Below are 9,628 nucleotides of genomic sequence, written 5' to 3' on the forward strand. Positions count from 1 at the left end.
ATCAAAGATGCAAGTTTTGCAAGAGCATCTGCAAATTTATTTTCTTCCCGAGGTAGGTGTAGATAGGTCACGTGATCAAAGAATTGGGAAACTTGGTCTATTCTGGCTTGGTAAGGTGCTAGGCTTTCGCTTCAGATTTTCCAAGATCCCGTAACTTGATTGATGATCAGGGACGAATCCCCATGCACTCGGAGGTTTTTAATGCCTAAGCTCACTACCGCCTGTAGTCCAATGAGACAGGCTTCGTATTCTGCAGCATTTTTCGTCACCTCGAAGTCGAGTTTGACAGAGATTGGTGTATGCTCGCCTTCAGGAGAAATGAGCAACACTCCTATTCCAAATCCTCTTAAGTTTGATGCTCCATCAATGTAAAGGTCCCAGGAGTCCACATCGGTTTGGAGTATATCCATGTCTGGAAATGACCAAGTATCTATTATTTGTGCATCGTTGATGGGATTTTCTGCAAAGAATTCGGCAACGGCGCGCCCTTTTATAACTTTCAGGGGCATATATTTGAGATCGAACTCTGAGAGCATCAATGTCCATCTTGCTAATCGTCCGTTGAGGACGGGTTTCTCGAAGAGGTATTTGACTGGATCCATTTTGGAGTATATTTTGACGGAGTAGCTAAGCATGTAATGACGTAGTTTCTTCGTTGCCCACACAAGAGAGAGGCATGTCTTTTCGAGTTGTGAATATTTTCACTCATACTCCAAAAACTTCTTGCTAAGGTAGTAGATAGCCCTTTCCTCCTTTCCTACGGTTTGGGCTAGCATGGTGCCCATGGCTGTTTCGGTCACTGTGAGATATAAACCAAGAGGTTTATCTCGTTGAGGTGGCATGAGCACGGGTGGTTTAGCTAATATCTCCTTGATTCGGTCGAACGCCTTCTGACAGTCATCATCCCACATGGTGTGATCTGTTTTCTTTAGCTTCTTGAAGATAGGTTCACAGATCATGGTGAGTTTCGATATGAATCGACTTATGTATTGCACTTTTCCCAGGAATCCTCTGACTTCTTTTTCCGTTTGAGGTTGCGGCATTTCGATTAGAGCTTTGATTTTGGAAGGGTCTATTTCTATACCTCGTTGGCTAACGACGTATCCCAGGAGTTTGCCAGATGTTACTCCGAATGCGCACTTCTGAGGATTGAGCCTCATGTTGTACTTTCGTAGCCTTAATAAGAATTTGCGAAGGTTCGCAATATGCCCCTCTCTATCCTTGGATTTGACAATCATGTCGTCTACGTATACCTCAACTTCTTTATGCATCATGTCATGTAGGAGTGTAGTTGCGGTGCGTTGATATGTAGCTCCGGCGTTGATTAACCCAAATGGCATAACCGTATAGCAATAGGTTCCCCATTGGGTGACAAAGGCGGTCTTATACATGTCTTCTATGGCCATCTTGATTTGGTTGTAATCCGCGTACCCATCCATGAAGGATAGTAACGCATGATCTGCGGTATTGTCCACCAATATGTCGATATGTGGTAGAGGAAAGTCATCTTTAGGACTTGATTTGTTTAAGTCTCTAAAATCAACACAAACACGGATTCTCCCATCCTTTTTGGGTACGGGTACTATGTTGGTTACCCAGTCAGAGTACTCAGAAACTTTGATGAGCCCGGCTTTGAATTGCTTATCGACTTCTTCCTTAATCTTGAGAGCCAACTCTGTTCTCATTCGACGAAGCTTCTGTTTCACGGGCTTGAAACCTGGCTTAATTGAGATTCTATGTTCGGCAATATCCCTGTCGATCCCTCGCATGTCTTTGTAGGACCAAGCGAAAACGTCTTTGAACTCGTGTAGGACGTCTACGAAACTGGCCCTTTCGGTGGGGTTCAGGGTTGTCCCTATCCTAAGTTCTTGGGGTTCTAGTTCGGTTCCTACATTGATGGGTTGAGTGTTCTCTATTACTGGTCCCCCTTCCCCCTCTTGTAGTATTTCCTTGGCTATGTAGGGAGGTATCTCAATTGAGTCTTGGTCTGGGTCATCCTCAGTATCATGATAAACAGAATTGCATTCAAGATAACACAAAGAGTAAGCAGAACCTGATTTGTTCATATTAAAGTTTGAGAAAAGTTGAAACAAAGAAGCCATCGATCGTCGTGGTCGGCGGTTAAGGGACAGTTGTTGGGGCATTTCCCGAACTACTGTTACTATTTGAGGCTAGGCTAGGAGAAACAAAGGGAATGGGGGTGACGACAGGAGGAGACTCCTTCGTGACTTCTCTAGACTCCGACTCTGACTCCGACTCTGAATCTGACTCGAATTCATCGTCTTCTGGTTCTCCTTTGAACATCTCTCCTTCTCCAGTGGTGAGCTTGAAGAGTCTTCCTTGATTGTCGGTCCACTTGATTGATTTTCTCCATCCTTTCTGTTGGTTCGCGTTTGTTTCTGTGATTAACGCGGTAGGGTTGAAGTGGTTGTCTTGAAGTATCATGGTAATGATCTCATCCTGCGCGGCTCTAACAAATCGATCTTTGCTAAATAGTAGACTAACAGCTTGTTCGTCTAAGGAAGGTGCTTGACGTGCTTTGACGGTAGGAACCGTTTCTGGAGGGATGAAGTAGCAATCGTGAAAGATCTCGATTCCGGCTTGCTTTCTTCCGAGGTGGTGCCAAGGTTCGGGAAATCCGTGAAAGAGTTCTTGACTTCCTTCAAAATATTCATTTAGGGTAGGGAAAAATGGTCGCATTTGGACTCCTACGTGCTTACGGTTTTGAACTTGAGCAAGCATCTCGAGAACTTCCTCTTTAGTGGGTTTGTATCCTAGGCCAAGTGGTATTCTTTTTGAGTTGCCTTCCTTGTCGGGTGCGAAGGTGTTTCTTCGGACAGGTTTTAAAGGCATTCCAGGGAAGAATCCCTATGATTTGAGTATGTGGTTGACCACCAAGTTGGAGTAGGGATCGTAGTATAGGGGTGCCAATTCGCTTTCTATAACACTTATGCTTTGAAAGCCCCCAAGTTCATGTACTGGATCCGCAAGGACTTGATTATTTGACTTCTTGTCGATTATAGCCTTGATGGGCGACGAAGTGATCGTCACCACTTTGCCATTTAGTGGAATTTTGATCTTTTGGTGAAGGGTTGATGTTACCGCTTTGGAAGCGTGAATCCAAGGTCTTCCCAGAAGTATGTTGAAGGAAGCTTCAATGTCCACTATTTGGAAGTTAACCTTTCGCTCAATTGGCCCTGTGGCTACGGTTAGGTTAACGAGTCCTACGACCTTTCGCCGTGTACCATCATATGCACGAACACCTTGATTGGTAAGGGTCCAATCCGACTCTTTCATGCCTAGTTTGTATGCCGTTTTGAGGGGTATGACTTTGACCGCGGAGCCATCATCTACCAAGGTCATTGGCACATTCTTCTTTAAGCAAATGACAGTGATGTAAAGAGCCAAGTTGTGGCTGGCGCCAAAGGGTGGCAAATCTTCGTCTGAGAAAGTAATAGGATTACTTAGCTTCGGTGATTCTTGGAAGACCAAGTTGACTACATCGTCGGGTGTTGAGTTATGTGCTACATTTAGTTTGGCCAAAGCTTGCAGTAAATCTTGGCGATGTGGGAATGAGCTTGCTACTAATTACGAGACTGAAAGATCAGCCTTTGTCTTCTGTAATTGCTTGAGCAAATGATCAGTAGAGTCATCTTCTTTATCATTTGGTGTGATAACGTTGGTTGGACCATTTTGAGTAGTACTTTGATATGGACGCCCCGAACGAGTTAGGTGGTCCACATCTTTGTCTTCACCATTTTGGACTATCTCTTTTACTAGGGAGTGTTCAATGAGATACTCGTCTTCATCGTCGTCGGCCCATACTCCATTGACTGTAGCTAGTTCCCTCATTCTCATGAGCTCGTCCTCTAATTGTGTGATTTGGTCGACTAGTTTATCAACCACGTCGACTATTTCTTGTATTGTAGCATTTTGGGAAAAGATTAGTGGCGCGTGTTCTTTAGGTGTCGCGTTGGGCTCATGTAAAGTTGTCACCACATTTTCCAATTCCGAAACTTGCCTATCCACACTTCTTGCCCATGCGATGAAGTCGGAAATGGTAGGGGAAACGGTAGATTAGAACCCTTCATTCTCGATCGCGTGGATCTTGTCTTCGACTGGAGAAATGAGGTTTGAACAATCTAAGGTAGATTCTTCACTTGTGATCACTAGAATTCCAAGAGGATTCTGAGTGTTGTTGGGCTTACCTCCCGGTGGTATTGGTAATCGACCATCCTCTATCATGTCTTGAAGCACATTTTTCAGTTTGTAGCATTTTTCTGTGTCATGTCCCTTACCCCTATGATATTCGCATTATGAGTTCTCGTCCCAGAACTTGGACTTCTTTTCAGGTTTGGGTGTAGGTCCTATGGGTTGGAGTCTGCCTTGTTTCATTAGCCTTTTTAGAGCATTGGAGTAAGTGTCCCCAAGATTTGTAAATTTCCTTGGTGGGGCACTCTTCTTGGATGGCTCGAGGAGGTTAACTTCATCGGTCTTGCTAGTGGAGCCGTAAGAACGACTTGTTGAGCCTTGATATCCTCGACCTACTGTTTTGGACAAGAGCCCTTTACGGATGTCATCTTCGATCCTTGTTCCCAGTACAGTTAAGTCCTTGAAAGTTTTAATGTTTTGGTACCTCAAATGATTTGCATAGATGGGCTTTAAGTTGTCCACAAATTTCTCCACAAGGGTAGCCTCATCTGGGCGTTCAACTAGTTGGGTACTAGTCTTCCTCCACCTACTTAGGAAGTCGGTGAAACCTTCTTTGTCATTTTGGGTAAGAACCTCTAAAGTGCGCATGTTAACTTGGATCTCAGCATTATCCGCATATTGCTTAGCAAACTCGACCGCGGCGTCTTCCCAAGTAGCGATATTCTTGTGTTCTAGAGAGTAGAACCATTGCTTTGGGATGGTGTCAAGAGATGAAGGAAAGATCCTTAAGAACATCTCGGGTTTGATGCCTTTGATAGACATATAGTCCTTGAAAGCACGGATGTGGTTCAAAGGATTTTCATGCCCCTTGAATTTAGGGATATCTGTCATGTTGAAGTTGGTTGGCAACTTGGAACTCACGGCCTCATACTTGCGATTATTCTTCCTGTAAATGTCATCCCCTTTAAGATACATCAATTGCTCCTCTAAGTATTGGAGTCGTTTCTCAGCTGCGGTGATACCCATGGGAGGGTTTTCGTCCCTGAAGTCATTCACGAAGTCATCAACGATTTCACTTTCTCGAGGAGGCAACCTCGCTTCTACAGCATAGATTCGGCCCTCGATGGTGTCAAGGCGATCATACACTTGGTCTTGGGTGACTTGGAGTTGAGCTAGCGCGGTTAGGGTTCGATCTTTACCATCTTGGAGTTGATTGAAGTTCACGTCGCTTGTTTCAGGCTTCTTGGAAACTGGATAGGAGATCAACGACGAATCAAAACACGATAGACCATTCTAGCACACTTACTAAGAAAGAAATGTTTTGACTCGTGAAGTGGGTGTGTGCCACTTATGTCAGTGAGCTTTTGTAGAAATGACAAGGTTTGAAAAATGTTGGTCCTAGTCAACTTTAGTGTAGTTGTAGGAGTGGACTCGAAGTGAGGTTTTGAAATGGGCTTGGGCCCGAAATTTGACTCGACAAATTGACAGAGTTTTGACTCGGTTTTGCGCTAATTATTGGCCTTTTCGAAATTTATATTTTTAAAAGGGATTTTGATTTTACAAAAATCGTCATGGTTTCGTTTAGAAATGGTGATCACGTAAGGTACAAACATTTATACAAGCATTATAATGGGATGCAGAGTGCATTTAAAAGGGTTTTAGTTTAAAGGGTGGGTTGCCATACCGAACAATCAAACCCGAAGTCTGTGGAGAGGCTCGTACCAAACAAGAGTAAGGTCGATTCCTAGTCCATTTCCTCAAGTAGTGAAAGTCCTTGATACAAACAAGAGTAAGTACCATGGTATGGATGACGTCAATCGCTATCCATCCTTAGGCCCAAATAAGAATTAGGACCGTTTAGACGGGACGATTGGTCGAATGGGTTGGGTTGGGCCTAGGAAGGCCGAATAAACGATCTAGGAAGACCGAGTTATGAAAACCGACGATTGTCTTGTACGAACTATTCCCTAACCTTGTTCAAGTTTCACCCTTGGCTACACGTAAGTGTATCAATCCCCAGCGGAGTCGCCAAACTGTGGACAATGGGCCACGGGGGCGCTTGGGAACAAGCGTTTGAATTTGTGGAGTCGCCACCAATTTATTGTGGAAAATTGGAAACCGTTCGAATACCTCGTGCCATGTCAAGACACAAAGTAGTGACATGAACACCAAGAACTCGTTACCCTTAGCATTCTATGTCTAGAATGACTCTCGTGGATGCCAATGAACACGGATGTTCACAGAGATCTGGAGTAAGGGGTGAGGGTACGTATTAGGAAGCTCTTTTGATCGAACACCTAATCCCGCCCGCCTCGATAGCGGCCTCTACTAATGATTAGGGAAATTGTCTATACTCGATATATCGTCGATTATATGCATGCAATGCAACATCCAAGTTTTAATCCTAGCATGTGAGAATTAGGCTAAGTCGGTGAACAATTAATTTAGCATACAATAAATGTCAAAGTAGGGATTTAAGCTCAATTATATGTGAAGGCACACAAATGATACAATAAAAGAAATACAATAAAATACAGAAAATTACAATAATTACAATGAATTCAATTGATTTATGTCGGAAAATACTTCCAAAACGGATAATTTGAGAAAGAACAAAATAAACAAATAAGCGAACAAGAATTAGGTGATAATACGATTAATAGTTAATTAATACGAACTAATTAAACTAGGTCAAGGCAGAACGGAAGTTCAGATACAGAAGTCAACCTGGAACAGGCGCAGCAGAGCTGCGCCCTCTGGAAGAGGCGCAGCAATTGCTGCGTCTGTTCCAAGGGTGAGTTCTAGCTGTGAAGCCGGAACTGCAAATCGTTAATATTCGTGGGTGAATTTAATGATTGATTATGATATTTGACTCGGATGAAAGTGATATAATACATTAATTACATGCGAATGAGCCATAAAATCGATAAAACATGGATGAAACGAATGTAGATGAATTAATTACATGAATGAAAGATTGATTAGTGACATGGGTGAACTAAATAGGCTAAAATATGACGAATTAATGACGAATACAACAATAGACAGATGGAAATATATCAAAGATCGAATTCCAGAGGCCCAATATGAAAGAATCGAATCTCTACAACCCGGATTGATTTTAATGACGAAAACCCGCAAATATTGGATTACAAGGGATTTATTTCGGGATTTAATGATGAATTATACGTATTAATGATGATGAACAATGTACATGTGAAATTATTATGCTTTTATGCCAAAGAAATTGAAGAACAAACGAAAACAAATAACGAATGACGAATTGACAGAGGATGAAGGAAGAAGAAAGTAAGTAGGAACTGCGGTAGCCTCACGAAGAGGCGCAGCAGGTGCTGTGTCCCTTCGAAGAGGCGCAACAGTTGCTGCGTCCTTTCTCGACGGTCATCTTCTGGTAATCCGTAAAAAGGGTTTTAAAGCATGGTTTTATAAATCGGTTTTAAGAAGTATTTTCGACATAAACCTTACATTAATGATACAAAAGGTAAATAACAATAAATAAAGAAGGATTTACACCCTCAGACTTACATGTTTGATGAAACGAGATGAACTAATTTTATAATTAGTGATGCGCGACTCGAATGTAACGAAAGTGCCCTCATAAGAGGAAAACGATTAAGATTAATTAAGTTGATTGATTGTGGAGTTGGTCAAATTGGTTGGTCTTGCAAACGAGGCTGGTACTCAGAAGGATCCGAGCTTACGTGGTCGAATGTTCAAGCATGTAGAAGCCAAAAAGTAAGAACGTGGTCTAGAATGCAAAGGGAGAAGAGAAGGGCGGACACTCGCGTGAGAAATATGAGGAGCGAAGGCTCCTATTTATACTAATCACGTGAAGGAATAGGGTTTTCGGAGAAACTTTGGAAGTGAATCTCGAAAAGATATTGTGGACAAGGCCCTCGGGAACTGCGTCCGCGGGATCCACACTCGGCATAATCGACTCGAGGTTCTTTCGAATCGAATTAAGACAAATTAGAGTCGCCACCAAGTTTTTTGGGAACTTGGAACCGTTCAAGTCAACTTTACACCTTTCATCGAAAAGCATAAAACCAATCAACTACGAGCGATTAAAGATAAAGATTTGTACCCTATATCACTCGATTTGAATGACTCTCGTAATCCAATGGTATTTAGACGGATCCACAAACCATAGATCTTGAGTAAGGGGTGAGGGTACGTGTTAGGAAGCCCATAAGGACACCTAACCCCGCCCGTCAATAACGGCCTTTACTAAGTCAAATATCGGATTTCAAACAAGGTCATAGCTACTACGATATATGATATGCAAACATCGTTTTAAAACCCTAACATGTGACAACAATTTCTATGTCGTTTAATGCATGAATACTAACTTTGTCAAAGTTGTTTTAGCATGTTGGTTGATTTGAAATAAAAGATGCGCAAACACGGCTTAGGAGGAATGGGGGAGTCATTGGGATCTATCCTATTACAACCCAGGCATTTCATGCCGACACAACGAGAAATAAATTACAACTCAATCTAATTACAACAACTATCGTAATTACTTTGACTCAGATTACAATACAAACTAACAAAATACAACTTAAACTATTAAGTCTTAATAAACGAAACAAATGTAAACAAAAAAAGCTAAAGCTAAGTTAGACTAATTAAAGATGTTAGCCGAATTATTAGTTAATAAACAAATTAGATTAGAATTAAACTAATTAAATTAAAATAAATAAGTACAAAGGCTTGAAATAAATTAGGTACAACTTATTAATTAAATTGAACCCAACTTATTAAAATTATTCACCAATCCATATTTATTAAAATAGGATTAGTAAACAATTAAAGAAACAAAAGAAGAAAAGAAACTAAAACTGGCAGACCCGTGCAGTGCACGGATCAGAAGTCAGACAGACCCGTGCAAGGCACGGTTTTTGCAGAAAAGCAAAGTTAATTATGTTTTAATTACGAAATCAGTAAAATAAATTACGGAAAAATTCATTAAATTAAATTTACAGGTTTTGAACCATAAAAGATAATTAAAACGACTTTTAAAAAATTAGAAATAAATAAAACAAATTAAAGGTTAAATAATTACAAATTGAATTAAATAAAAACGAACTAGGTTAGGTACAATTCTAAATCGTCAACGAGTGCAAATGGAAAGGTGTTAAGCACGCACTTCCATGCTAGCGAGAAAATTAGTGAAAGGGAAGATGAATTCAATTAAGTTACAGAATTGTTAATCGGTTTTTAAAGCTATGTCGATGTACCCTAATGTGTCTAATTAGGTTATCAAATCGATCTAATGTCATCTAAATGAGTTATATGTTAACAATCAGAGGTCATACTAACATGTAAATGGTCCTAGGGTGTGTCGAATTGGCCGAAACAAACAAAGGGTCAAAAACGAGGAGCGAAGTTAGAAGTTCGTTTTATTTATGCCCTACCTTGAACACGAGGATATGTAAATGAGACGGGGGTGTAC

This window comes from Silene latifolia, chromosome 6 (genome assembly GCF_048544455.1).
Source record: "Silene latifolia isolate original U9 population chromosome 6, ASM4854445v1, whole genome shotgun sequence".
Taxonomy (NCBI): Eukaryota; Viridiplantae; Streptophyta; class Magnoliopsida; order Caryophyllales; family Caryophyllaceae; genus Silene; species Silene latifolia.